Here is a 27,687-nt window from a genome sequence, read left to right on the forward strand (position 1 = left end):
TCCACAATTTGCACAAGTTAAGTTGCACTTCTTTGAAAATAAGCAAGCCCTATTTCATTGTTTTAAAATAAAATTAAATAAAATGTAGTGCTGGATATCCTAGTTAATGCCATATTTAAGAACATAAGAACATAAGAAGAGCCTGCTGGATCAGGCCAGTGGCCCATCTAGTCCAGCATCCTGTTCTCACAGTGGCCAACCAGGTGCCTGGGGGAAGCCCGCAAGAAGGACCCGAGTGCAAGAACACTCTCCCCTCCTGAGGCTTCCGGCAACTGGTTTTCAGAAGCATGCTGCCTCTGACTAGGGTGGCAGAGCACAGCCATCACGGCTAGTAGCCATTGATAGCCCTGTCCTCCATGAATTTGTCTAATCTTCTTTTAAAGCCGTCCAAGATGGTGGCCATTACTGCATCTTGTGGGAGCAAATTCCATAGTTTAACTATGCGCTGAGTAAAGAAGTACTTCCTTTTGTCTGTCCTGAATCTTCCAACATTCAGCTTCTTTGAATGTCCACGAGTTCTAGTATTATGAGAGAGGGAGAAGAACTTTTCTCTATCCACTTTCTCAATGCCATGCATAATTTTATACACTTCTATCATGTCTCCTCTGACCCGCCTTTTCTCTAAACTAAAAAGCCCCAAATGCTGCAACCTTTCCTCGTAAGGGAGTCGCTCCATCCCCTTGATCATTCTGGTTGCCCTCTTCTGAACCTTTTCCAACTCTATAATATCCTTTTTGAGATGAGGCGACCAGAACTGAGATGGCCTGTGCATGTTCTCTTTCCTCTTTCCTAGCTACCTTTGTCTGCTCTGTCCTTGTACAAAAGTCAGCAGGATACCAAGCAAGTTCATTTCCTATTTTGTTTGCTGTTCTTTTGGGGGAAGTGGGATGGGGAAGAAGCTTGTTTATATTGTTTTGTACAATTGGGCATTTTTGTTTGTGATTCTCCATGGTTTTGTGCAATTCTGTGTGAGATCAACTTTTGTTTAAATATTTCTATGAATATGGGAGACAAGCATAACCCTTGCCAATGAGGCAAGAAGATGAAAACAGACAAAGACCAAGGGTAGCTTTTTGGCATCAGATGGCTCAGTGCTATGCAAACAAAGAGCCCCTTTATACTTTGCCAGCCACTGTAAAACTAGATGGTCAGATGCAAAAGTGACACCTTTCCTGCAAATGAACATCATATGCATTTGTACTGGAAATTCCTGGCCAGTTTACTTGGCAACTAAAGGGAGCCATACAAAATATGTAATCCAATAGATATGTCACTGGAGACAGAAATGAAATCAACTCAAGGGTGGGGGGGAGATTACATTACAAAGACATTGATACACAAAATGTAGCTAATAGGCCTTTCTGTTTAAATTGCTCTCTTTAAAGTTAATAGTTTAAAATTTCAATATGTATACATTTGGTCTGATGGTATTGTCCAAACACCAAGAGAACTGCAAGCTAGATACAAAAAGGGCTTGCCTGGTACCTAGATCAGCTTTTGTGCCAGACAGAATAGACAAAGTGAATGATGTTGTGTGTATGCTGGTAGACATGCATAGGAATATATAATAATAATAAACTTTAATTTGTTAGTCGCCTATCTGTCCAATTTTTGGACACTCTAGGCGACTTACAGCAGCAGCAAGTACAATGTACAATACAATAAATACAACCATATTCATCAATTAAAACTAACATCAAAACATCAGTTAAAACATTACAAACTAATCTAGCTCAAAGTTCCTGTAGGCCTACCCTTTTTGAAATAGGAAAAATCATGTGTATTGAGTCACTTGCATATATCCAGTTGTCCAAATTATGTCATTTTACACAGTCCTGGGCATGTGCTTACAGTATCAGGCCTTTGGAAAAGAGCCACCTGTCATTCTCTTTATTTGTCTGATATTGTCTTGCTTGATTTCTCAAGACTAATCCCTAGTTTCTCTTGACAGCCTTGGCTAGCCCCTGCTGCTAGGTAACTCTCTGGCATTCCAACCAGTAGATGGCAGCAAAGAGGGTCCTTTTGGTCCCTGCAGCTTTGGCCAATAGGGAGTAATAAAGGAAGATCTCAGGTGCAGTGTAGCTACAAACTTCCCATCCTAGTAGTGATTTCATCCAGGAAGGATAATCCCTCTTATTAGTGATTTCAGTCAATAAACACTGCGGCATAGAATCATTACCGTTACTGATCAGAACTGCACCCCTGCACTCCCAATGCCACTAATGCTCAGGATGACAGAGGCTCTTACTTTTTGAAGGTGGCTGGAAAGGAGGCACAAGTATCCCAAGCAAGAGTTGTTGTTAACATGTTACAAGAGCAAGAACATTAAACACCCGAAGCTTCAAAGGTATAACAAAATGAACTTCACGAAACTCTTTAAACTCCTTGACCCGTCTCCCAATTTAAGGAGCAAACAGAGGGCTAACGTTTCAATGCAACATGGCTACCTCAAAGATATCAACATCAGTACCAACCCCCACTACGACACACCTACCCTCCCCCATCTGCCTCCCCTAACTGACAGCCCACCGCAGCGCCAGCCCGCTGACAAGCAAAACCCTTGGTCACCCTTGGACTCCTGGAAGCTAAATTCCCGCAGAGGCCGGCTCTGGAGGTGAAATGGCGTCTAGTGCTTAATTGCCAGAAGCTAGTTTTATCCAACTACCCTAAACCTCCTGGTCTCCTTATACAAAAAGCATGCAAACTCCATCTTTTGAAAATTTTGGAAGATGTTATTCCAGGATTAATTATCCCTGATGACATAGTCTACATAGAATATCTCCACTACAACTACGTCAAGGCCCGGACAGTGGTGTCTTTCAGCACCTCTGACAAGGCTAGATTGCTATATAAAAATAAAGAGGCGTTCCACCCAGCTGGCATAATAATATCAAGAATTTTAAAAAACTCAGCATTACCGCAGGCCCTAATTGCGGGCCTCCCTTCCTCCAAAAAAGGGTCTCTGGATTCACCAGACTGTGTGACCATAAAAGACTTAATCGAACTAGAACCTGAGGTAGGTTCTCCCCCTCTGAAAGCTCAGCGGCTACAGATACACAAGATGTTTAAAGAACCAGAGGCCCCTGATCATAGCTCAGAAACGGACGGCGGGCTGGTCCCGTTTGTTGAGGAGGAGGAGAGGCTGCTTGACGCCTTCGATGCTTTACCACCAACAGCCCAAAACAACATCACTCTAAGACTGCAGAGATTGACCACATTTCTACTAAACAGATCGACGAAATCTACATGCGACACTTGCTCTACGTGGGAATACAGAGCATCCAAAAATCCCACTAGGCCACAGTATGTCATCTCCAAAGAGCATAAGGCTCCAATCTTGGGGCTCCTCGCAAATAAGAAACCAGACTTCATACCTCAGGCTGTAGTTGACGTTAACCTAACTGCTTGCAATCCAGACCAAAAACCCACTGTGAAGAATCCTATATTTACTCCATCTGAAACAAAAGCATCAACATGTACATCCTCCTCCTGGACAGACATGAGATGGCTGGACAAAAACGAAGAAGGCTCACTGCAAAAGGCCCTCGCCTATATGGGCTTTCCTTCCAATCCTTGGAAGACAGTAGTATCAAACGTTAGCAGGCTGGATCCGCTCCTAGAGGCTATAGATCCCCTGATGGGTGAACCGAATCCTGCTGCGGGGATATTCTTTCCCCAGAATACATCAACTATCCAACTAAATAAGGGGAGGCCATCTGCTACAGCTTGATGCAAAATGAACCACTCTACATCACGCGTGCAAATATTGTCCTGGAACATCTCAGGATGGAAGGACAAAGCTTCAGATCCATCTCTTCTGGACTACGTGAAAAGGCACGACATCATTGTTTTACAGGAGACCTGGGCTAGAGAGGAACTAGCATTGAACGGCTTCTCCGCCTACTTATTGGAGGCAATGCCAAGTGATAAAGGGGGTCGGCCTAAAGGAGGCCTGAGCGTTCTGATTGCTACAAATCTTTGAATTACTGTATCTAGACCCGACCCTCTGTCTGGACTAGCCATGTCACTAGTCATCAAGTTTAAATGGGCTTGGCTATTACTTATAAATGTTTATTTGCCTCCACATCGCCAAAAAAAATCAGTGAACAACAGCAGACAAAAATTAGAGGACTATGTTGCGAACTTGACATCAATATACCCACAAGCTGTGGTGATGATAGCAGGTGACTTCAATGCCAGAACTGGCCCAAATGATGAGGCCCTGTATGCCTATTTTCATGCAATACCACCACTCCCAGATGAGGCCCTTAATCTTCCGATCCGGCATTCTAATATTCTAAAGATATAGGATATAATTATGCACTGTGGCAATTACATTACTCATGCTGTGCAGGAACCAATTACGAAAGATGAATTCGAAGCAAGAGCCACACATGTCAGATGGTCACCCAAAATAGAGCAGGATCTAAATGGGATATTACTCTCAGCTAGCTGTATCCAACAATGGGAGACCCTGATAACAGCGACTTCTGGGGAACCCATGCTCGCTGCCTTCCAAGAACTGATCCAGGATTTACAAAAGCGCTTGTTTTCTAAGCACTCGATAAGACCTTATTCCGGTCCTTACAAATCTAAACCCTGGTTCGACCAGGAATGTACTGATTTGAAAAGACTCTTAATTCAGAAATACAGGGCCTACAGAGACATGAATCTACTTGTACTACCCACTGAATGTCTAGAGCTGAAGAAAAGATACAAGCAACTAATTAAGGGGAAAAAAGATTAGTGCAGCCGCAACTCTGGCAGTCCCTAATTCAAGCCTCAACGGCGAAAGACTCAGCCACCTTTTGGAGGTTGGTGGCCAGGGGATAGCCTAAAACCTCTTCCTCCTCGGTCCATCATATACTGGTGCACGTGTAGGAGTTGCATTTCCATAACATTTATGCAAAGGGACAGAATCGAGTTCAACCTGCTGACAACCCCATAGAGGATCTCCCTGTTTGGCCCCCAGTTTCGGCTAGCGAAGTTATCAATCTAATTGCAAAACTGAGACCGGGTAAGGCCCCCGGGCCTGACAACATCCCCCCTGAAGCTTTCAAAACTAACATAGAGTGGTGGGCTCTGGTTCTGGCAGCTCTGTTTACGAGCATCAATCGTACTGCTTGTATCCCGGAGGACTGGGGCCTAGCCATCATCATCCCACTCTACAAAAAAGGCAACTGAGCAGATCCCGCCAGTTACAGACCTATCAGCCTATTAAACATAGTTAGTAAGCTCTGTGCTAACCATCTACTTGAAAAACTACATGACTGGCTGGAAAAGGAAAACATCCTGGCGGAGGAACAAGCTGGATTCAGAGCGGAACGCTCAACCATAGACCACGGTCTTGTTCTTCAACATCCAATCGAAAAATATACAACTAAACCTGGGGGGGGCACTTTATGCCGCCTTCATTGACTTTAAGTCAGCTTTCGACCTCATACCCAGAGCCAGGCTCTGGGAAAGATTTGAGGCTACCAACATAGACAGACGTTTGCTAACTCTCATACGATGCTTATATGATAACACCCAGCTACGTATAAGGTACAACAACGCCGGCAATCTGTCTAGGCCCATTACCACTCTCAGGGGAGTCAAACAGGGATGTATTCTAGCCCCCACCTTGTTCAATTTTTATATTAACTCCCTAGTCAATAGTTTGACGATGGTGCCTTCTCATCAACCCACTTTGTCAAACAGGCCCGTATCCATCCTTCTTTACTTGGATGACGCAGTACTTGTATCTCTATCAAGCACTGGTCTGCGACGTCTCTTGAGGGCGCTCGCCAACTATTGCAATAAAGAGTTGTTAGTTATCAATCACGATAAATCGAAGGTAGTAGTGTTCTCCAGGAAGAAGAAGGAGCACCGTTGGCACTTAAATGGATTCCCAATAGCACAAATAACATTGTACAGGTATCTAGGGATAATTTTTCACTCTTCTTGCTCATGGCATCCTCAAGCAAAAACTTCCGTTGACAATGCGCAAAGGAACTCAAAGGGTCTCCTTTCCTTTTTTCACACAAAAGAAGGCCAACATGTCCCTTCTGCAATACAGGTATTCATGGCCAAAATTATCTCCCAACTGCTATATGGCTCTCAGATAAGTGTCTATGGCAAATATACACCTTTTGAAACCATCCAAACCAAGTTCCTAAGGTCTATCTTGGGCACTCCTTTCTGTGTCCCCAACACTCTCTTACGACTTGAAGCAGGGCTCAAGTATGGATCCTCAAGACTAAATACTGGTTAAAAATACTCTTTTCACCTGTGGGTCTGGCCCCGCTTGTATTGTCAGACGTTTTCCAGTCAAGTTGGAAGAAAGCCCTATCCACGAAGCTTACAAGTCTGGGATTCTCCTACTCCGCTATGGTTATGCTAGGCTTTTCAAAAGCGCAGACGACCATTCATCAACGAATCTTAGACGCTGATTACCAGAACCATCTCGCCCTAGCTGCCGCTAAGCCCGATCTCAGATTCAACACAGTGGCTTTTACACCTGCGCATTACGTGGCTTCTCTTTCTACCCCCAGATTTAGAAAAGCATTCACGCTGGCCAAGTTTAATGTATTACCGTCGGCACTCTTAGACCGCAGATAGCAAAAAATCCCATTTGCTGAGCGTGTATGCCCCTGCGAGGCGGGTGCAGTTGAATCCGTGAACCATGTCCTACTGGATTGTGCCTTCTATTCCGACCTTCGTTGCTCACTTATTCGTCTGATTTTACAAAAAATCCCGGGCAGGGATACCTCATTTTATGTCAGCTATCTCCTAACTGACTTAATCCCCCAAGTCTCATCCAAGGTTGCGAGTTTTTGTGCTGCAGCTATTATATGTAGAAGAGCACTGTTAACCCAACAGCCTATACAAACTCGAGAATTGATTTTTAACTGAGCTTATTTTACTATGTAAAATGTTTACGCTGTATTAATGCTTTTATGATGATTGTGATTTTTTACTTTCATGCTGGTCCATGACCGTAATAAACCTATTCTATTCTAACATGTTACAACAGTTACAATTAAGCATGTTTCTAACAATAAGGGTGCAATACCAGCCTTCACCATGTGGTGGTTTGTGTTTTTTTCTTTAGCTTTACACATGCAACCATTTAAACACATACTCTACTACAGACACTATCACGCATCTTGCATTTCATGTATGACAAAATCTTCTGTATCACTTTGTAGGATGATACAGATGACCAGGCTACCAAAGGGACTGAGAAAGCTCACCATGAGGGTTTTTGTTTGATCATCAGCATGGGCTCGCTGCTTCTGCTTTATGGTAAAGCCTAATCCCAACATGTTCACTTGGAAGTAAGATCCATTCAGTTCAATGGAAATTACTTCCAGATGGTATGTGTAGGATTGTAGCCTTAGAAGTAACTCCCATTGAACTCAATAGGTCATACTTCTGAATTGACATGAACAGAATGTGCTGCCAGTTTTCTTTATTCTGAACATGACTTGGTTTGTGGCAGATCTTAAAGATGACAGATTGCCCAGTTCATCATCCTGCCATTTTCTGAAAATCCGTGCTGTTTGGGAAACATCATTTTTTAAAATTGTATTTATTATGAGAAACACTCACTGAACTCCAATGGGACTTATTTCTGAGTAAAGAATTTGAAGTTTGTCTCTTTTTCAACCTTAGCAAACATCTGTAAGTCTTCAAAATACATGCAGGCTTTCTTTAAAAAATGCCATTACTCTCCAGTTTCATGAATATAAATATACATCTTATGCATACTGTTTTCTGAGTTTTGAATTTATCTTGGGGTTCACACAATGGAAGTCTATTGTGGTTAAGTACATATTGGATATGACATCCTGGTCTTTTGCACTCAATGATGTAAACTATATTGCAGGACCTGCAGGTGATGTTCTGTTTATTGTAATATTTACAAGATGGCGGCGGAGTAGGAGGATGTGGATTGGAGTTCCTCCGCTGCTTAACTTAGCATTTAACATCTTTAAACACCTCTACTTACCACCTACCACCCCACTACACCTGTGCTACTGATGCAGTTGTCTGCTGGTGCGGGTGTGAGTGTGTGGTCTTTGTTGGTCATTGCTGTCTTGGCTGGGCACTGCGCTTCTTCTTGCGGCCTCTGGTGCCGCGGCTTCGGGTGCTGCCGCTCTGTTGTTGTGGTCGGGCGCGGAGGCTTGCGGCGCCGCGCCCTGGGACCCCCAGATTGGACTGTCGCTGCTGGATTGCTGGATTGCTACTGCTGCCTTGTCGTTGCGGCTGAGTGTGGATGGTCGCGCCGTGCCGCGCCGTGCCGTGCTGCGCCGAGCCCGTCGGCCCTCTCAGACCGCCATCGTTGCTTGGGCTTGGATGCCGCTGGTCTGCTGTGGCCTGCATTGCCCTGACCCTTCGCTGTCGGTCGCTGTTCGGGTGGAGCCGCCACTGTTCTGTTGCTCTTGGGCTGCTGTTTCGTTGTGGCCGGGCGCATTGGATGACTGCGGCGTTCCGGCACTGCGGCCTTGGATCGCCGTTGGATCTGGGCGTCGCGATCTTGCCTGGTGCAGGGGACCGCGGTCCTTGTGTTGTCTTGGGCCGTTGCTGCCCTGTTACTGTGACTGCTGTTGCTGTTGTCTGCCATCTACTGGACTGCGGTTGCTATTGCTATTGGAATGTGGACTTTCTGCCCTTGCTATTGACTATATAGATGCTGCTATTTTGCTACCAGCTGCTGTATCATCGCTGTCTCCAGCTCCCGTTGCTGTGGGCTTGGCTCTGAGTTCATCACAGCTCTGATTATATTCTACATGCGAGTTCCATCTATAAGCACTGTTGATTGTAGAAAAGGAATCTTATGTTGACTTCTGACTGTGGGGTGTGCATGGATGTGTGGATGTGATGGAAATTGCACTGATTTTAATTTTAATTTGAGTTAAATTAATTTGACAGTTGCAGAGTGTGATAGAGGCGGGTCTCCGGTTTATTATTGCTTTAGGGTGGGTGGCCTGTCTGATCGGCGGTCGGGGATAGGGGCATGTGCAAACCGGGGGGGGGATGTGACAGGGAGGGTGAGGGGCCAAACTATAGAAAAAGTGGGCGGCAGACGCTGGAATGGTACTGCTGGCAGACCAGGCCAGATTAGGGGAACTGGGGATAGATGCTTAATACCCATCCCATGTTCCAGGTCTGTCCAGAACCAGACGACAACTGGGGAATGCAGGATTCCTACCGACCTTCGACTTCTGTTGTGTAATGCCAAGTCTGTAGTACAAAAAACATCACACATCCATGATATTATCCTGGATGAGCGGGCAGACCTGGCATGTATTATGGAGACCTGGCTGGATGAGGCCTCAGCCCCCATTCTTGAGACCATGTGCCCGCCGGGTTTCCGTTACGCACAGCAGCCAAGGGTAGGAAGGCGGGGAGGGGGAGTGGCAGTCATCTATCGGGAGTCTTTAGTTTTTACCAGACCTCCTCTTCATAGGACCAAGTTTGTTGACTGCATGTACTGGAGGTTGGGCCCAAAGGGCAGTTTGGGGATTCTGCTTGTGTACCGCCCACCCCGCTGCACAGCAGACTCCCTGGCTGAGGTGCTGGAGGTGGTCTCGGCTGTACGGGCGTTGTCCCCAGAATTATTGGTGCTGGGTGACTTCAACGTGCATGCCGAGACCACTCTCATTGGAGCCCCTTGGGATTTCTTGGAAACCATGGCTTCCTGGGAACTGCACCTTAGTAATATTGGGCCTACCCATGTAGCCGGTCATGCTCTCGACCTTATGTTTGTCCTGGGAGGGGAGGGAAGTGCTCTGAAGTTGGGGGTGGTTTCTTCCACCCCTGTGTCATGGTCAGATCACTACTTGGTAAATATAGACTTCTCGATGCCACACACCCTCCGCAGGGGAAAAGGACCTATTAGAATGGTCCGCCCCAGACGCCTGATGGATCCAGAAGGATTCCTGACTGCACTTGGGGAATTGGAACCTGCTGAAGGCCGCCCGGTCGATGCCCTGGTGATAGAGTGGAACGAGGGAATCACCAGGGCATTGGACCGGGTGGCTCCGAGACGTCCTCTCCCCCTGAATAGAACTCAGTTAGCACCATGGTGTACACCATGGTTGCGTAATCTGAGACGGGAGGTGAGACGACTAGAACGCCGGTGGCGGAAATCACGTTCCGAAGATGTCCGGACACAGGTTAGAGTAGCAGTAGCTACCTATCAAGTGGCAGTGAAGGCAGAAAAGAAAAAGTTCTTTGCTGCCTCCATTGCGTCCGCAGAGTGCTGTCCCAGGAGGTTGTTCCAAGTGGTCCGAAGCCTGGTCGGTCCAGTTGCTCAGGAACCCTTGGAACAGTCAAAGGCCTCCTGTGACAAATTAGCAAAGCACTTTGCTGATAAAATCGAACACTTGCGGAACTTGATCCCATACGCCGTGGATACAGTGGATGAACCAGAGTTGGCCAGTTGCAAGCCGGTTAAATGGGATCTGTTTTGGCCTCTCCCTTCTGAGGATGTGGACAAGGTGCTCTCAACTGTAAAGCCTACCACATGTCTAAATGATCCTTGCCCGTCGTGGCTCCTTGTGAGCTGCAAAAAGAAATTGGGTGAGGGGATTAAGGCGGTGGTTAATGCATCCCTAGAGGAGGGTGTAATGCCATTAGCCCTCAAGGAGGCAGTCGTGAAGCCCATGTTAAAGAAGCCCTCCTTGGATCCCCAAGTTTTGAATAACTTTCGCCCTATTTCAAATTTACCATTTCTAGGCAAGGTCATTGAGCAAGTGGTGGCTAATCAGCTGTCGGCACACTTGGATGAAACGGATTATTTGGATCCATACCAATCGGGTTTCAGGACTGGACATGGAACTGAAACAGCCTTGGTCGCTCTGGTGGATGATATGAGGAGGGCATTAGATAGGGGAGAATTCACCTTTCTTGTCCTCCTCGATCTCTCAGCGGCTTTTGATACTGTCGACCACAGTATCCTTTTACATCGCCTGGAGGGACTGGGAATAGGAGGCACTGTACTGCAGTGGTTCCGCTCCTTTCTCTCCGATAGGCATCAACAAGTAGCATTGGGGGAGAAGGTTTCAGACCCTTGGCCTCTCAATTGTGGTGTGCCACAGGGCTCTATCCTCTCTCCCATGCTATTTAATATCTATATGAAGCCGCTGGGAACTATCATTAGGAGATTTGGGCTGCAGTGTCACCAGTATGCAGATGACACTCAGCTCTATCTCTCGTTTAAATCCTCACCAGAGTTGGCTGTGGAGACCATGTCCAAGTGCCTGGAATCCGTGAGTGGATGGATGGGAAGGAACAGGTTGAAGCTGAATCCTGATAAGACCGAGGTGCTACTCGTGGGGGACAAGGGAAGGTTGGGAGATATTGACTTGATGTTCGATGGGGTGAAACTGCCCCTAAAGGACCAAGTCCGCAGCCTAGGGGTTGTCCTTGATTCCAAGCTGTCCATGGAGGCTCAGATTTTGGCAGTGAGCTGGGCAGCTTGGTATCAATTACACCTCATACGTAGACTGCAACCCTACCTCCCTGTTCATCAGCTCCCATTGGTGGTACATGCCCTGGTCACCTCTCGTTTGGACTACTGTAATGCGCTCTATGTGGGGCTACCCTTGAAAACGGTCCAGAAACTACAACTTATGCAAAATGCGGCGGCTCGACTACTTACAAACTGTCATCGCCGGGAGCACATCACCCCAGTGCTGTTCGATCTGCACTGGCTCCCAGTTGTTTTCCGGGCCCAATTCAAGGTGTTGGTATTAACCTTTAAAGCCCTACACGGTCTCGGCCCAGTTTATCTGATGGAGCGCCTCCAACGCCACCAATTATGCCGCCCGACAAGATCAGCCACACAGGGCCTTCTCTCAGTCCCACCAACTAAAACAGCTAGGCTGGTGGGGACTAGAGAGAGGGGCTTCTCAGTGGCGGCCCCCACTCTCTGGAACTCCCTCCCATATGATCTTCGGCATGCCCCTTCCCTGAATGTATTCCGCCAGGCCTTGAAGACCTGGCTTTTCAGACAGGCCTTCGGGACTTCCGGGGAGGGTTAATCTTTTTGACTAATTGCCTGCTACTCTGAACTGTCACTGTTTTACTGTTTTATTGTTGTACTGTATTTATTATGATGTATTTTAACTGAGTTGTATGTCGCCTAGAGTGGCCATTGGCCAGATAGGCGACTTATAAATTAAAATTATTATTATTATTAATTATTATTATTATTATATGTCCTGCCTGTCCTAGTGCTTGTAAAAGTGGCTGTCTCCCTGAGGTACACACAGGTGATACAGCGTTTGGAGTGACAAGGATGAGATCCTGGATTGGTGATAGGTGGCTTAAGCACAGCTCTCACCAACAGTCTGCGCAAATTAGGAGGTTAGCGAAATGCTATAACAGGAGGCCTGCTGATGGCTCTAGTAAGATGTTCAGAGTTTGCCAGCAGTGGGTAGCTCTCCCTGATTGCTCGGTGATAGTTAGGAGATGCTGGATGGAAATCTACCACAAACAGAATCCGTTGCTCTCTGCTCTTTGACACCTCAGTATGATGTAGGAGGTTTTCTCTGGACAGAATGGAGGCTCGGTGGATGTTGCAATTGATAATATGTGGAGAATATCCTCTTAGTAGAAGGTGTTCTTTAAGTTCACTGATCCTTCTCTAGTATTTATCTTCAGTGTTGCAAATAAGTTTGATCCTCAGAGCTAAGCTATACACAATGTTCTTCTTTATATGGCTAGGATGGCAGGATTTCCAGTTTAAATAGGTGTGGGCATCAGTGGGTTTGCTGTAGAGATCAGTGGCTATTTTGTTGTTTTCAATGGTGAGAAGGACATCCAGAAAAGGGATGTGCGGATTGTCATTTGTACTATTAAATTCGTCCAGACCATAAAGATGTCGTCAATGTATCGCCACCGTATAAGTGGTTTGTTGAGTGCCTTTTTGAGGTTCTCCTGTTCAGTTTACCCATAAAGAGATTCACATATGATGGAGCCATGCGAGTCTCCATAGCTGTGCCTTGTAGTTGCAGGTAGTGTTCTCCATTGAATGTAAAGTTGTTACAAGTCAGGACTAGCATAGCTAAAGTTGTGAGAACCTCTGTTGGAGGATTGTTCATATCTCTGGTGTTAAGGAACTCATTTAAAGCCTGAATCCCATCATTATGTGGTATATTGGTGTAAAGAGATGTGACATCTAAAGTAGCTAGTATAGTATTGTTGTGGAATTGATACTGCTTGTTTAAAGACTCAATTTTAAGCAAGAAGTCCTTGGTGTCTTTGATATACGATGGGAGGTTTTGCACCATGTTTTGTAAATTTAAGTCAATGTACAGAGAAATCCTTTCAGTAGCTGTGTTGTTACCTGAGACAATTGGGTGACCAGGATTGTTGGCTTTGTGGATTTTAGGCAGCATGTAAAACCTTCCAGGGGTGGGATTTGGATTAACAAGGAGATCAGCAGTTTCCTCTTTAAGAAGTTTCCTACTTGTAAGGTTTTGTATAGATGTAATGATACGAGTATTGAGATCTGTGGTGATGTCTTTGTCAAGAAATCTATATGTTGTTTCATCCTTTAGTTGTCTTTGACCTTCTGCTATATAGTCTGTAGTGTTAAGTACCACAACAGCACCACCCTTATCTGCAGGCTTGATGACAACATCCCTTCTCATCTGAAGGTTCCTCAGAGCTGTTCTTTCTTCTTTTGAAAGGTTGTCGTGAGTAGGAGTTGGTGTGTGGCTGTTGATGACTCTGTTTATTAATAAGAGAAAGGTTTCTAGGACTGGATTCCTGTTAATGTTCAGTGTCCAAGTTTTAGGTGGCAGAAACTGTAGCAGAGGATCTCTATTGTAGAGGTCTATGTTGTTCTTAGAGTCATCATAAAAAAATTCAGCCAATCTACATCTCCTTTCAAATGCTTTGATGTCACATTTCATCTGTGCTATATTGTGCTCTCTAGGTGTTGGGCAGAAGTTGAGGCCTTTGGATAGAAGCCTAATTTCATTAGGTGACATTTTGCCTGCAGTGAGATCTATTATTGTTGTGGAGTCATTTCTGTAAGTTATGTCAGGTGATCTTGTTATACATGTGGAAGTTTTTGGAGTAACTCTTTTGAATCTCCTGTTTTTCTTTTTCTTGCGGTTAGCTTTTGCTCTTGTAGTACATGAAAATATTTCTTTATATATAGAACACTGTGTTATTAAATTGGATGGAATAAGAGGAAGATGATATCTTAGAATATCCCTTTTGAGTTTTTTCTTTTTGGTGGCATGGACATTGATAAAAGTTGTCTGTTCTGTTTTATGGAGCAGATACATATATATATATATATAGCACGCTAGGGTCTCAGCCCCTGCTCACTTCCCTCTCCAACCCTGCCTACTGTCACCAGTGCACCCCCCACATGGGTTGCCAGTGCTCCCCCTCCCTCCCCATGGGTCACCAGCTCTCCCTCCCCTCCCATGGGTCACCAGCCAGGCCTCCCTGCTCCTGCACAGAAGCGTGTCAATGGTGATATCTAAATCCATTTCAAAATTTATCTGGTAAGAATTAGAGCTAGGATCAAGTCCCATAATCACTTCATAAAGTTGTTTCAATAGGAATTATTACTCATAATCAGAATTTTAAATCCTTTTTTTCCTTTGAGGAACCATATTGTCTTATAATGTATATATAAGGCATAAGAAAGTACTGCACCTTGTGTTTTGCATAAATCCAACTATTTCATTAGATGATTGTAGAATATTGCCTTGGATAACTTTCCATAATTCAGTGACATTTATACTCTTCCAAAGCAGGATATTAGCCAGTACATTTTAACCTTAGTTTCTTCATGGTTAAAAAAAAAAAGACGATGGTCAAACTGTGGGGCTGAATTTTGACCTGAACTTTCGAACTTGTAGGTACCTAAACTTGTAGGTAAGTGAGTATGCATAGGACACTGTACTGTAGTCACTAGCGCCTTAAGCAAAACATGGTAGTTGCCATTAGATTCAGGGGGATTTATAACAAGGTCCACAGGAAAAAATAATAAGCCGGCATTGACTATTGTGTTTGTTTTGTTGCTCGTAGCTGCCTGGAGCACTGTTTGGAGGTGGGATACAAATTGAATGAACAGATAAATAAAACCAACCAACAGTGAATGGAAAACATCTGATTTGTTGGGATGAATGGGGCTGGGAGATAGAAAGGTATCCTCGCCCATGGCTGATACTAGCGTTACTGGAATGAGGTTCACATGTTCTCTCTCTAGCTACATCAGTGCTCTGCCTCAGACACGTGTCAGTCTCTGGCTTAGGGATAGCCAATGTGGTGCTCTTGGGATGTCATTGTACTACAAAGCATACTACAAGCTGTCTCAGGCTGTTCCCAGATTGCAAAAAGGAGAATATGCTACAGTAAGGAATGCCTTGGAGGCTATTGCAAGAAGGCCCATTGCCAAAAAAGCTAGACTGAAACGAAGGTAGTATTTATTCAAACTTGTATCCCCACCAGGTTTATATTATCGCTGAATTTCTAGAATGTTGAAATCTTGTAAAATTTGCAAAAGCATAATTTGATCAGAACAAGCAGCATTCATCTGAGCTGCCTGCTGGCCCAGGGAAGCTTTCCTCCAGAACAATGCAGAGTCTTGCAGTTTACTGTTCCCTTAATAGAAGTGGTCTCGGATATCACTGTAAACTTTCTGTTGATTAGTTGGGTGAGCATGTGTCTATGCACATTAAAATAAATAAATGTAGAATTCCAATGAGGGGGAAGTATCCCTCCCCCCCATCATCCTTGTATAAAGCCCATTTGGCCCAACTAGCATGGTCAGTGATTATGGGAATTGTAGTCCAACGACTTCTTGAGGGCACCACATTGGCTACATTTGTGGTTCTGTCCAGCTCTTTTCTGAGGAACCATGACTAAGGATTGAACTTGGGAACTCTGGTGCACTGGTCCTATGTTGGTCCACTGTGATGGGGCCTCAATAATGACCCCTTTTCAGTTTTGCCTTTTATGTCTTTTTTGGTCTCTGTTTGTAAGTGCCATAGATGATGGAGGTGGTCTTCTGTGGATTCTGATTCCATGGACTATAGGAGGCCTAGGTGACTATAAAAAAATCCATCATTAGTCTGTTTTCTCAGTTCCTGTGCTTGTGTAGCTAGAGACTTGTTTTGTAGAATGGGAGATTTGGGTCCTACTCTCGCTTCAACATTACTGTTGCCAAAAACATGCAGAAGGTAAGCTTAGCCTTATTGTGGACACTTCACCATCTTTCTGGGCTGGGATTTCTCTACTTCTCTTGTTTCCCATTGTAATGCTCTTTCCTTTGAACTTTCAAGGGGTTTCTGATGCTGCTACTTGTAGGTTCCCTTTTTTCTTTGTGCATGTGGTTTTCTCCCTTGCATAAGGCTTGTTCTCTTCAGACAGGTACTGATAGTCTTAGACTATGTTGGCTGGAGTGTTTTGAAATGAGTCTGTGGTGTGGAGGTGCGGATGGATTGTTTCCACTACAGGATTCAAGCCCTTCTACTACCCCACTGGGGTAGGATGTTGGCGTGTGTGCGTTGTTGCGTGAAACAGCATACATTACGTTGGAGTTAAGTTGAGCAAGAAACTTCTTCAGAGCATTAGAGCATGTTAAGAGTCTTTTATTAAGACATTATGGCTTAAGGCTTAAGAGTAAATACATGTAGAGTTTCTTCAGTCACCCCCCCCGGGGGTAAACACAGAAGAGAACCTCTCAGTTCAGAGGCAATACACCAGAAGACACAACTTACAGACTCTGTTAGAACTTTCCCAGTCTATCAGATGGTTACCATAGCAATGGCCTTGCCAGTCCGTTCCCAGACTGGGCTAAGACAAAACTCCCCCTAGTTACAGTTTTGCAGACTTGATGGAAAACTACTAGGCCTCATGCCAACAAGCCCCCCTTTTTCCCATCATGTCTGTCAATTACAAAAAAATCTCAACAATACATCTCCACAATACATAGTCATACAGTAATACATTTCTACAATACCTCTTGCAATACATTTCAGTACATTGCATCATACATTTTCAGTTCAGTACAGTTCAAAATTACATCTCAGTACAGTTCAAAACTTTATTCACTCAAACTTTGGTTGAACACATGTCAAATAAAGTGTCTCAGGATCCATTTCTACAACTTTATTCATTCCAGGACTTGTTATTAATCCCACGGTAAATCTTTCAGGCGGTTTGCCTAAATTTGCTCTTGTAGAGCGTCTTAAAGGAACCAGAGCTTCGGCTCTCTCTGCCCCCCCATTTGTGCTTGTACTTGTGCTTGTGCTTGGCACCGCGTGCCCAGGATCTTCCATTTCCTCAGCTTTTCGTTTCTTTGATCTGCGTTTCCCACAAATGAGCTCATTTAATGCATCTCTGAGAGGAATTTGTGTACGTTCCACTTTAATGTCAAGGTTTGGCTTAAATGTCTGTGCTTGTGCTCGTGTTTGTGTGTCATCTGCTCCTGTAAGAATAACTGTCTGCCTTTGATCCCAAGGCTTTTCTGAGACTTTAATGCTTCTGCTCAGAATTAACTGCTGTGTTTCTGGACACCAAACTCTGAAATATGCATTCTGAAATCCCAAAACAAAACCTTGCTGTGCTCTGGGCGCAAGCTTGCCCCTCCTTTTTCCCTGTGGAATGTGGATCCAGCACCTTGCCCCGAATTTTTGAATGTGTTCTATTTTAGGCTTTCTGCCAGTAAGTTTCTCATAAGGAGACATTCCAAGTGCACTGTGTAACACCCTGTTGTGAATATAATTCGCATAAAGAATTGCTTCTGCCCAGAAGGAATTCCCTAAACTGCAATCCATCAGCATGGCTCTCATTGCTTCCTCAAGCACCCTGTTTTTGTTCTCTGCAACCCCGGTGGAAGGTTTAAGTGCTATTTTCTTACTTGCCAGCACTTCATGCAATGCTTTACCCATGAATTCTTCTCCCTGGCTTGAATGAATCGCTTTCACAGTGATGTCATGTTGAGTTTCGATTCTCTTAATGAACAGTTTCAGCTTCTGCTCAGCTTCACTTTTATGCTTTAACAGAAAAACATGACAAAATCTTGAAAAATCATCTACCAGTACCATGAAGAATTTCGCACCTCCTCGTGAAGCATTTATTGGCCCTGATAAATCAACATGAACTAGCTGGTAGGGAGCTGTTGTGGTTCTCTCAGCCTCCCGGTTTATTGGTGCAATAGTCATTTTAGCTTTATTACATGCATCACAATCCATTAACTGTCCACAATCCTTTAAACGCATGTTTTCACTGTGCAAAGGGGTTTTCTTTATCGTGTCAAGGTTTGCATGCCCCAGCCTTTGATGCCATTCATGGACGCAGCCCTGATGTACCTGTGCCTCAGCATTTAACACAGCACACCCTGCTTGACTGCTCTTTACTACAAACTGTGAATCATTCAGGCTTCCCTGCATGCACACGTGATCTCCCCTCATTACAAAACATTGGTCTTTGTGGAAAAATATGGAAAAATAACAACTCACCAATTTTCTGACTGACAATATGTTATGAGCCAATTCCGGAACAAACAAACATTCTGACATTATCCCAAGTTTATCAAACTTCACCAGACCTTTAGCTTCCACAGATTTCCGTGATCCATCTGCCAGGTGCACAAAGTCCTGCACTTCTTCTGAAACGTAAAACAAACTTCTGTCTTTAATTAATATATGGCTTGCCCCGCTGTCAAGAATCCAGTTAACAGGTGCTAAATCTTGAGACTTCTGTTTACAAACAAAGTTCACACTGCCTTGCTTCAAGCCTCCGTCCCTGGAGTTGCGCTTGACTGGACATTCCCGCTGTAGATGCCGTCGATCTCCGCAAATAAAACAAGCCTTCAGCCTCTGTTGCTGCTCCTGTTTATTGTCCTTCGGCACGGCATTTTTCACCTCTTGCCTCCTGACAGCTTCCATCGACTCGGCTCTTTTCGCCTCCTGTCTCCGCTGCCATTCTTGGGTCAGCTTTTCCTCAATAAACGCAACGTTCAAACCTCCGTCAGGCATGGCTTCGAAAGCCATGACCATATTATTCCAAGTCCCATCGAGTGAAGCCAGGATCAGATAGGTCTTCTGAAGTTCAGAGTGTTCGACGCCTCGGTCTGTCAGCTCAGCAAACAGGCGTCTGAATTCCGTGAGATGCTCACACGTGTCGCACTCACCCGTGAAGTGCATTTGATAAAGCTTCCGTGCCAAACACAATCTAGATCCCGCAGTCTGTTGCACATGAATGCCTTCCAACCGGTCCCACATCTGTTTGGTGTTTGTAACATCCCTCACGTGTAGCAGTTGAGAGTCTGATAGAGCCAGAAGTATAAAAGCTTGAGCTCGCTCATCGTTCCTAGTCCAAGCCGCTGAAAGGGGTGCAGGGGGTGTACCTTCAATAGCTTCCCATAAATCTTCTTTTACTAGCAAAGCCCGCATTCTCGGCTTCCAGCTGCCATAATTCTTTTCATTAAGTCGTTCCATCGGCAAGCCTCCCCCAGACAGGTTTACAGCCATGTTGCTCACCTCCATCTGGTTCAATCAATCAAGCTGCCCTCTCTGGAACTCCGTCTGCCGTTCAGACCAGCAACTTACTCCCGTGTAATGCGCTGTGGATCTGGGCCCATAACCCCTGTTGGCATGTGTGCGTTGTTGCGTGAAACAGCATACATTACATTGGAGTTAAGTTGAGCAAGAAACTTCTTCAGAGCATTAGAGCATGTTAAGAGTCTTTTATTAAGACATTGTGGCTTAAGGCTTAAGAGTAAATACATGTAGAGTTTCTTCAGTCACCCCCCCGGGGGTAAACACAGAAGAGAACCTCTCAGTTCAGAGGCAATACACCAGAAGACACAACTTACAGACTCTGTTAGAACTTTCCCAGTCTATCAGATGGTTACCATAGCAACGGCCTTGCCAGTCCGTTCCCAGACTGGGCTAAGACAAAACTCCCCCTAGTTACAGTTTTGCAGACTTGATGGAAAACTACTAGGCCTCATGCCAACATAGGATTGGTCTGTATCCCTGAATGCCATGTAGAGGGTAACAGAAGTGGTGTACTGACTGAAACAGTCCTCTTTCTTTCTTTGTGTGGCTCTAGCAATCTGGCTGCCACAAGAGTGGTTATTATTCACAGTTGCCTGCTCTTTAAGAGGGAGTACAACCCCCGCCAAAGCAGGTAACGTCTCCAATTATCCAAACTCAGGAACACCAACCCACAGATCCTCCTTCTTGCTAGGATTCATACTCAGTTTATTGACCCTCATCCAACCCACCACTGAGTCCAGGCACTGGTCCAGGGCTTGCATGGCCTCCCCTGATATTCAGATGTTATACAGAAATAGAGCTGAGTGCCATCAGTGTACTGCTGACACCTTGCCCCAAATCTCCTGATGACAGCTCCCAAGGGCTTCATATACATGTTAAACAGCATGGGGGACAAGATGGTGCCCGTAGCACCCCACAGCAAAACTGCCAAGGGGCTGAAAGACAATCACCCAATGCTATTCTTTGAAAGTGACCCTGGAGGTAGGACTGGAACCACTGTAAAATAGTGCTGCTAATACCCATCTAACGAAATCAGCTCAGAAGGATATAGTGGTCAATAGTATCAAAAGCCACTGAGAGATCAAGTAAGAATAATAGGGTCACACTCCCTCTGTCCTTCTCCTGATAATGGTCATTCATCAGGGCGACCAAGGCTGATGCATTCCCATAACCAAGCTTGAACCCAGATTGAATGGGTCAAGACACTTTGTTTCATCCAAGAGTAGTTGAAATGTCTGTGCAAGTTGTATGAATGTAGAGCCTAGAGGGCTATTATATAAACACAAATATTCCAGCTAATTTGGCAAAAAGAACATAGTGGAAGCAAAAGTACCCTCAGAAAATGCCTAGGGCTTTTTTCAGTATTGAAAGGCAAATCTGCATGGACAGTTTTTGTATGTGGGTTGAATATATTTTATTTATTTATTTATTTATTGCACTTGTATACCGCCCCATAGCCGATGCTCTCTGGGCGGTTTACAGCAATCAAAAACATTAAAACAAATATACAATTTAAAACACATATTTTAAAAACAATTTAAAACACATATATTTGACCTCCATGGCCCAGGTAGTTGGGAACAGAATCTGCATAATAGTGGCAAAGTGATTCTCCTGTTTTTGTTTGTTTATATTAACTTTTTCTGACGTTTAGTATTCAGCTGCTGCATCTAGGTCACTTATTAACTGCAAACATGCACTAAATTCAGTCTTCGCCAGCCTAGTGCTCTCCAGCTGTTTTGGACCACAACTTCTATCAGTCCCAGCCAACACAGCTGTACTGTTTAGGACTGATGGGAGTTGTACTCCAAACTAGCTAGAGGGGACCACATTGGCAAAGGCTGTTCCAAATAATTTTGTTTGAATGACAACAAAAAAGAGGCTGCATAATTACTGATCCTGTGCAGTGTTTCTGACCCCAAAAGTAATTCAGAAATGGCACAACCAATATAAGGAGCTATCTTATATTGAATCAGACCGATGAGCTGCCCAGTATGGGCCTCCTGGGTAGGTCTTTCTGAGCCCCGCTATTTAAGATTTTTGAACTGGTGGGTTTGGACCTGGGCCCTTATACACGCAGAATGCATGCTCTGCCACCAAACCTATACCTACTCATCCTATAATCAATGGATGTCTATAAACCCAGAAATCAACTGATAATTTAGGCTGCAATCTTTCACAAATTTACTCTGGAGTAAATTTCATTGCAGGCAAGCATTATTATTATTATTAATTATATTTGTTAGTCACTTTTTAAGGATAAAACTCAAAGTGACTTACAAAAAAATCTTAAAAACAGATACAGAATAAAGATAACAGTACAAAAAGACAAAACAAAACAATATACCAAGCAAAATTCAGAAAACAATACAATAAATAAATAAATCACAAGACAATATTCCATACAATTCAAATACAGTACAGCATACAATTAGGAGTCATCTTACAAGCCTAAGTAGATAAAAATAATTAGATAGAGGGACATCCTCATGGATACTCTTACAATTACCATGGCAGAACAATACAAAATAAAATCTTAAAAGGTATAATTCGAAAGTAAAGAGAAAAAATATAATAAAATAATATTTAAAATCTTTAAAAAACAAACCAAAACCATTAGTGTGCCTGGTGCTTTATAAAGTACGAGAGGATAGGTGCCTACCCCAAGGAGCTTCAAACTGATGTGTACATAGATCCAAGTGATTCCAGCCACCACCCTCAGGATGCCCCACGCAAAGCACCTAACAATGGGTCCCATGCTGGATGTTGATATGGCTCTGTTTCTGTCTTCCTGTTTCTTGATGTACAGCACAGTCCCCATGATCCCAGCCACCATCACCAGGAGGAGGATGGCTCCCACGATGCACCCAATAATGATCCCCATGCTGAATGCAAGCTCCTTCCAGGCCATGTCCAGAGGCTCCAGCAGGCTGTCATGCTCCACATGACACCAGTAGTGATCCCTGTCCTTGGGGCTGATCTTGATGCCAAGCAAGGCATGGTAGGTCCTGTTAGAGTTGGAGGCAACAACTCCACAGAAGGTGCCCTCCTTCCAGACCTCCCTGTTCTTTGTCCAGACACCATCAATCTCTTTGGGGTAGAAGCCATGGACTCGGCAGACAAGGGTCTCCATGCCATCATAGTCAGATTTGCGTGTCACCTTCATCACTGAAGGCTCTGTCCTCAGCAGAACCTCCTTCCAGTAATCCAGGTATCTCCACAGCCACTCAGTGCAGATCTCCTCATGATAGGTCATCATGTACTCAGCATTATACTCAGTGTCAAACTTATTCTTGGTCATTTGGGCTGCTGCATTGGCCGCTGTCCAGGTGAGGGTCTCCTTGTTGAAACTGATGTAGGCCCTCCTGTTGTAGCCGTACTGCCAATAGCCTCCTTTCCACCCGTCTTTCGTCAGCTCACAGCCATACATGAGCTGCAGGGAGTGAAACCCTCTGCTCTGGTTGTAGTGATTCCGCACATTCTCCAGCTTCCCTTTGAACACCAGCTGTATCCCCCACAAGTTGTGGGTCTTCCTGCCCCAGTAATTGTCTCTGTCCTCCTCTGCCTTCTTCATCTAGGAGGCTCGAGGCAGGGCCTCCCTTGTGGTGCTGTCATACTGAAGGATGACATTTTGTAACTTTTTGTATGCATTTTGTAACATTTGGGTGGCAGAATTACTGTGTCAATGACTGTTGGTATGCAGATCAGGAAGCCATAAACCTACAGCCAAAAGCCTCATGTGCATTGTCACTCAAATGTTGGAAAATACATGATCTGTCATGTGGATGAGAGAAAAGCAAGAATAAAGAGTTCTCATAAATGAGAAGAAGGGAGTCCTTTAAGTGCATGGATGAAAAAGTAGCTTTCCCAAGCTTAGGGCCAAACAAGACAGGACAGCATCAGATCCATGTTTTAAAAGTCAGATCTGCCCTTATCATATAGAAAGTGTGTGTTTGTGTGTGTGCGTGTGTGTGTGTGTGTGTGATTTGAAGGGTAAAAGGAACTCTCACTTCTCCTGTGGCCGCAGCCTCACCTTCCCAAAGTCCAAGACTCAAGCTCATTTCAATTGGTGAAGCAAACTGCAGTAAGGGGTAGGGTACCACATCCCTTTTGCTGTTTAGATTGCTGTCATCATTCCATAGCATCTGCAGGTCTATGTTTGAAATAGGCTGATCCAAACATCCCTACAGTGGAAAGTTTAGCTGCTGTCTTTTCCCTCATACAATGCCCCTGGAAACTTAATTGCTTGGCACTTAATCACTACGGACTCCTCCAGATTACCTGTTTATTGAGCATTCATCCTTATTGGCTTGCATAAAGCTTACACTATGCATTATGCCCAGTGTATGCCTCTGTTAGATATGCCTGGTCTTTTTTGAGCATTCATCGTGATTTGCTTGCATGGTGCTTATACATCTTCATGTTAATCATTCGTTCATCCCACACTTTTCAGTATATTTCCCCGTCACCTTCCTAACTACGAGGAGTCTGGGTTTGTTTGCTTTTTTAAAAAGTGGATTTGTTGCAGTAGGATGACAGAGTGCTTTAATCCACTTTAATTGTGCAAACATGAAGTTCTTGTATGCACTTGAATCCCTCCTGCAAAATATTGAGCATCTGGAGGAGATCCAGGGCTCAATCACAGAATTTGTACTTAATGCAATGGCTCAGCCCTGGAATGTATAAAGTAATAAGGATAAGATGGAGAAAAGTACACTGGCAGACTCCGGAAGGGAGAAGGGGTGGGCAGTAACTGAAAGGGACAGGGCATGGTCAGTTAACATTAATGGAATTCCATCAGTACTTTGACCTCTGTAGATTAGATAAGCGGCCAAATTCCACATTGCCTCTCTCTGGGAAGCACTTAGGTTACATATTGGTCATAAATAGTCTTCCAAACAATTTTAAGATGTTCGATGCTGTCTCAACAGGGAACTTTGCATGATGTTTGTGTTCTGATATAACTGCTGTGTTTTATATTCTGTGCAGTGTGAGGTGTAACTCTGTTATGACAACAGACAGACATTTGAAAACAATTTCTGACCTGAAAACAAACAATCCAGAATGCAGTGGTTGTGTGTTCAAACCACATACTTATACCACATTTTAGAATGACCATTTGTCTTCACCCTTCAGTGATTTAACTGTTCAGGAAAGCTTCCATTCAAAACTATGTTCAGCCATGGATTTAACTTAGGTACCTAATTTTTTTGAATCAGATTATTCTACAATGTGCTGTGACCTTGGTCATATGAAAAAAATTACCACCACCCCCTTAGGAGCATGTACAGAGGGCATTTGTCTCACTACTGATTAATCACAGACAACTCCTGTCGTGGAGTTACTGGAAATAATTGCCACTTTGTTCTATTCAGAGTTGGGCTTATGAGTGTGGAATTTGGCTTTTTTAGAGATGCTAATGCACCAGAAGCATGGCCAGACCTAGCTCTTTTTTTCTACTGTACTTGCCATTTGTTTATAACCTATGCCAGTAGAAATTTCCTGCCGGTTGGACTGCCTTCAATCCATTGGTCACTCTGGAGGGACACTTTTGGTTAATGGTCCAAACCCATCATGTTAATTCTGATTATTAATTACATTATTATTCCTCCCTTTCTCCAAGGAATTCAGGGGCAACGTACACAGTTTTTCACCACCCATTTTATATTTGGTTTAAATGAAATAGAAACAGTTTAGTTCTATTTCTTAGCAGAGTATATATTTCACAAAAGCAGAATGAGAATTAACCAGCCTACCTTCCCCTCATACAGACTAGCTGGATAAAAGAACAACAGAGATAGTCTTCTTTGGTAAAAAGTATTAAGAATGTTTACTCACAAACTTTCATATGTTCAGGAAACATAGGCTCTAGCTTGGAGAGAAAAGATAGAAGTAGGTAGTAGATTTAGTCCATGATTGGGCTCATCTGGGAGAGAAGACTGTGGATGTTTCTCTCTCCTGTGGCTTAATGGAAAATTATGCTAATAAGAGAACAACATATCTTAACAAAGAAGAGGAAGAGAATAAATGAAATAACACCCACTAATAGGAAATTACATCACAGTAAACAAGCATAGAGGTGTCCCCAAATTCTGGCTAGAAGGGACAACTCTCTATTTTTTTTTACAATAATTTTTATTCAAATTTTCATAAAACAAACAAAACAAAATAAAAAAACATAACACAATAAAAAAAATAAAAAAAATTGACTTCCGATTTGTCACGGATCAGCTATAAATATATAATATATATCAAACCTGTCCCTTAATACATACAAAATCACTTTTCTCCATAGTCTATCTTAATTAATCGTCAAATCTCATTATCATCATTTCATTTTTATCTTTCAACAAAAAGTCTAAGAGAGGCTTCCATTCCTTAAGAAATGTATCTGTCGATTTTTCTCTAAGTAAACATGTCAATTTATCCATCTCTACTAAGTCCATTAATTTCAATAGCCATTCTTCCGTTGTTGGTGTTGATTCCATTTTCCACTTTTGTGCATATAATAATCTTGCTGCCGTAATCATATATAATATTATTCTTCCATATTTCTTTTCTATTTGTTTATCCATAAAACCCAATAAAAAAAATTCTGGTTTTGACTGAATATTTATCTTTAGAATTTTTTGCATCATCCTACCTATCTGTGCCCAAAATAATTTTGCCTGTTTACACAACCACCACATATGATAAAATGAACCTTCCTGTTGTTTACATTTCCAACAAACATTAGAAACATTACTATACATTTTTGACAACTTTTCAGGAGTCATGTACCAACGATACATCATTTTATAGAAATTTTCTTTAAGATTATAGCATAATGTAAATCTCAAGCCTTTTTTCCACATATTTTCCCATTGATCCATTTGTATATTATAACCAAAATTTTTTGCCCACTTTACCATACACTCTTTTACTTGTTCTTCTTCCATATCCATTTTCAGCAAGAGTTTATACATTTTCGCAATTGTATTTTCATCATTTGTACACAAACGTATTTCAAAATCAGATTTACTTATTTCAAACCCATACATTTTCTTATCCATTTTATATCTCTCTAACAATTGTAAATAGGCAAACCATTGAGAACTATATCCTTCCTTTATCAGTTGTTCTCTCTCTTTCATTATATATTCTCCATGTACATTTTCTAAAAGTTCTTGATAAGTTAACCATTTCTCTTTTCCAGCCATTTCTCTTCTATAAAATGCTTCTTGACTTGAGACACATAATGGTATTTTCGAGTAAAATCTTGGTTTATATCTATTCCATATTTTCAACAGAGGACGTCTTATAAAATGATTATTAAAATCCACATTAACTTTTACTTTATCATACCATAGATATCCATGCCATCCCCATTTCAGGTTATGGCCCTCCAAATCCAATAGTCTTTTATTCCTCAGTAATAACCATTCCTTTATCCAGACTAAACAACAGGCAGCATAATAAAGCCTCAAATTTGGTAATCCCAGCCCTCCTCTTTCTTTGGCGTCTTGTAATAATTTAAATTTAACTCTTGGTTTTTTTCCCTGCCAAACAAATTTAGAAATATCTTTTTGCCATTGTTTAAAAGATAAATCAGAGGATATTACAGGTATTGTTTGAAACAAAAACATCATTCTCGGCAATACATTCATTTTTATCACGGATATTCTGCCCATTAATGACAATTGTAATTTATCCCATTTTAGCAAGTCTTTCTTAATCTCTGTCCATAGTTTTTCATAATTATTATGAAACAACTTTGAATTTTTATTTGTCATAATAATACCTAAATATTTCAACTTTTCCTCTATTTTAAAATCTGTCTTGTCCATCGACTTTTTTTGTTCCATTGAAGATAAATTTTTCACCAACATCTTTGTTTTTTAATTGTTGATCTTAAATCCTGCTAACGGTCCAAATTCTTTTAATTTATCCATCAATACATTAATTCCTTCCAAAGGGTTTTCTAATACAATTATCAAATCATCAGCAAATGCTCTCAATTTATATTCCTCTTTTTTATCTTTATTCCCGAGATCCTTTTATCTTGCCTTATATCTCTAAGCAGCACTTCCAAGACCAAGATAAATAAAAGAGGAGATAATGGACATCCCTGTCTTGTACCCTTTTGTATTTCACATGAGTCCGTTAACCCCCCATTAACAAT

General features: G+C 43.1%; 1 protein-coding gene and 1 pseudogene across 13 annotated transcripts in view; one reads left to right on the plus strand and one right to left on the minus strand.

The window, feature by feature from the left end:
- Positions 1-27,687, plus strand: part of THRB (thyroid hormone receptor beta) — a 382,718-nt gene that overhangs the window by 39,854 nt on the left and 315,177 nt on the right. The gene's annotated exons all lie outside the window — the stretch shown is intronic.
- LOC133365487 (major histocompatibility complex class I-related gene protein-like) lies at positions 8,071-26,119 on the minus strand (annotated as a pseudogene).

Source organism: Rhineura floridana, chromosome 10, assembly GCF_030035675.1.
Source record: "Rhineura floridana isolate rRhiFlo1 chromosome 10, rRhiFlo1.hap2, whole genome shotgun sequence".
NCBI classification, from domain to species: Eukaryota; Metazoa; Chordata; class Lepidosauria; order Squamata; family Rhineuridae; genus Rhineura; species Rhineura floridana.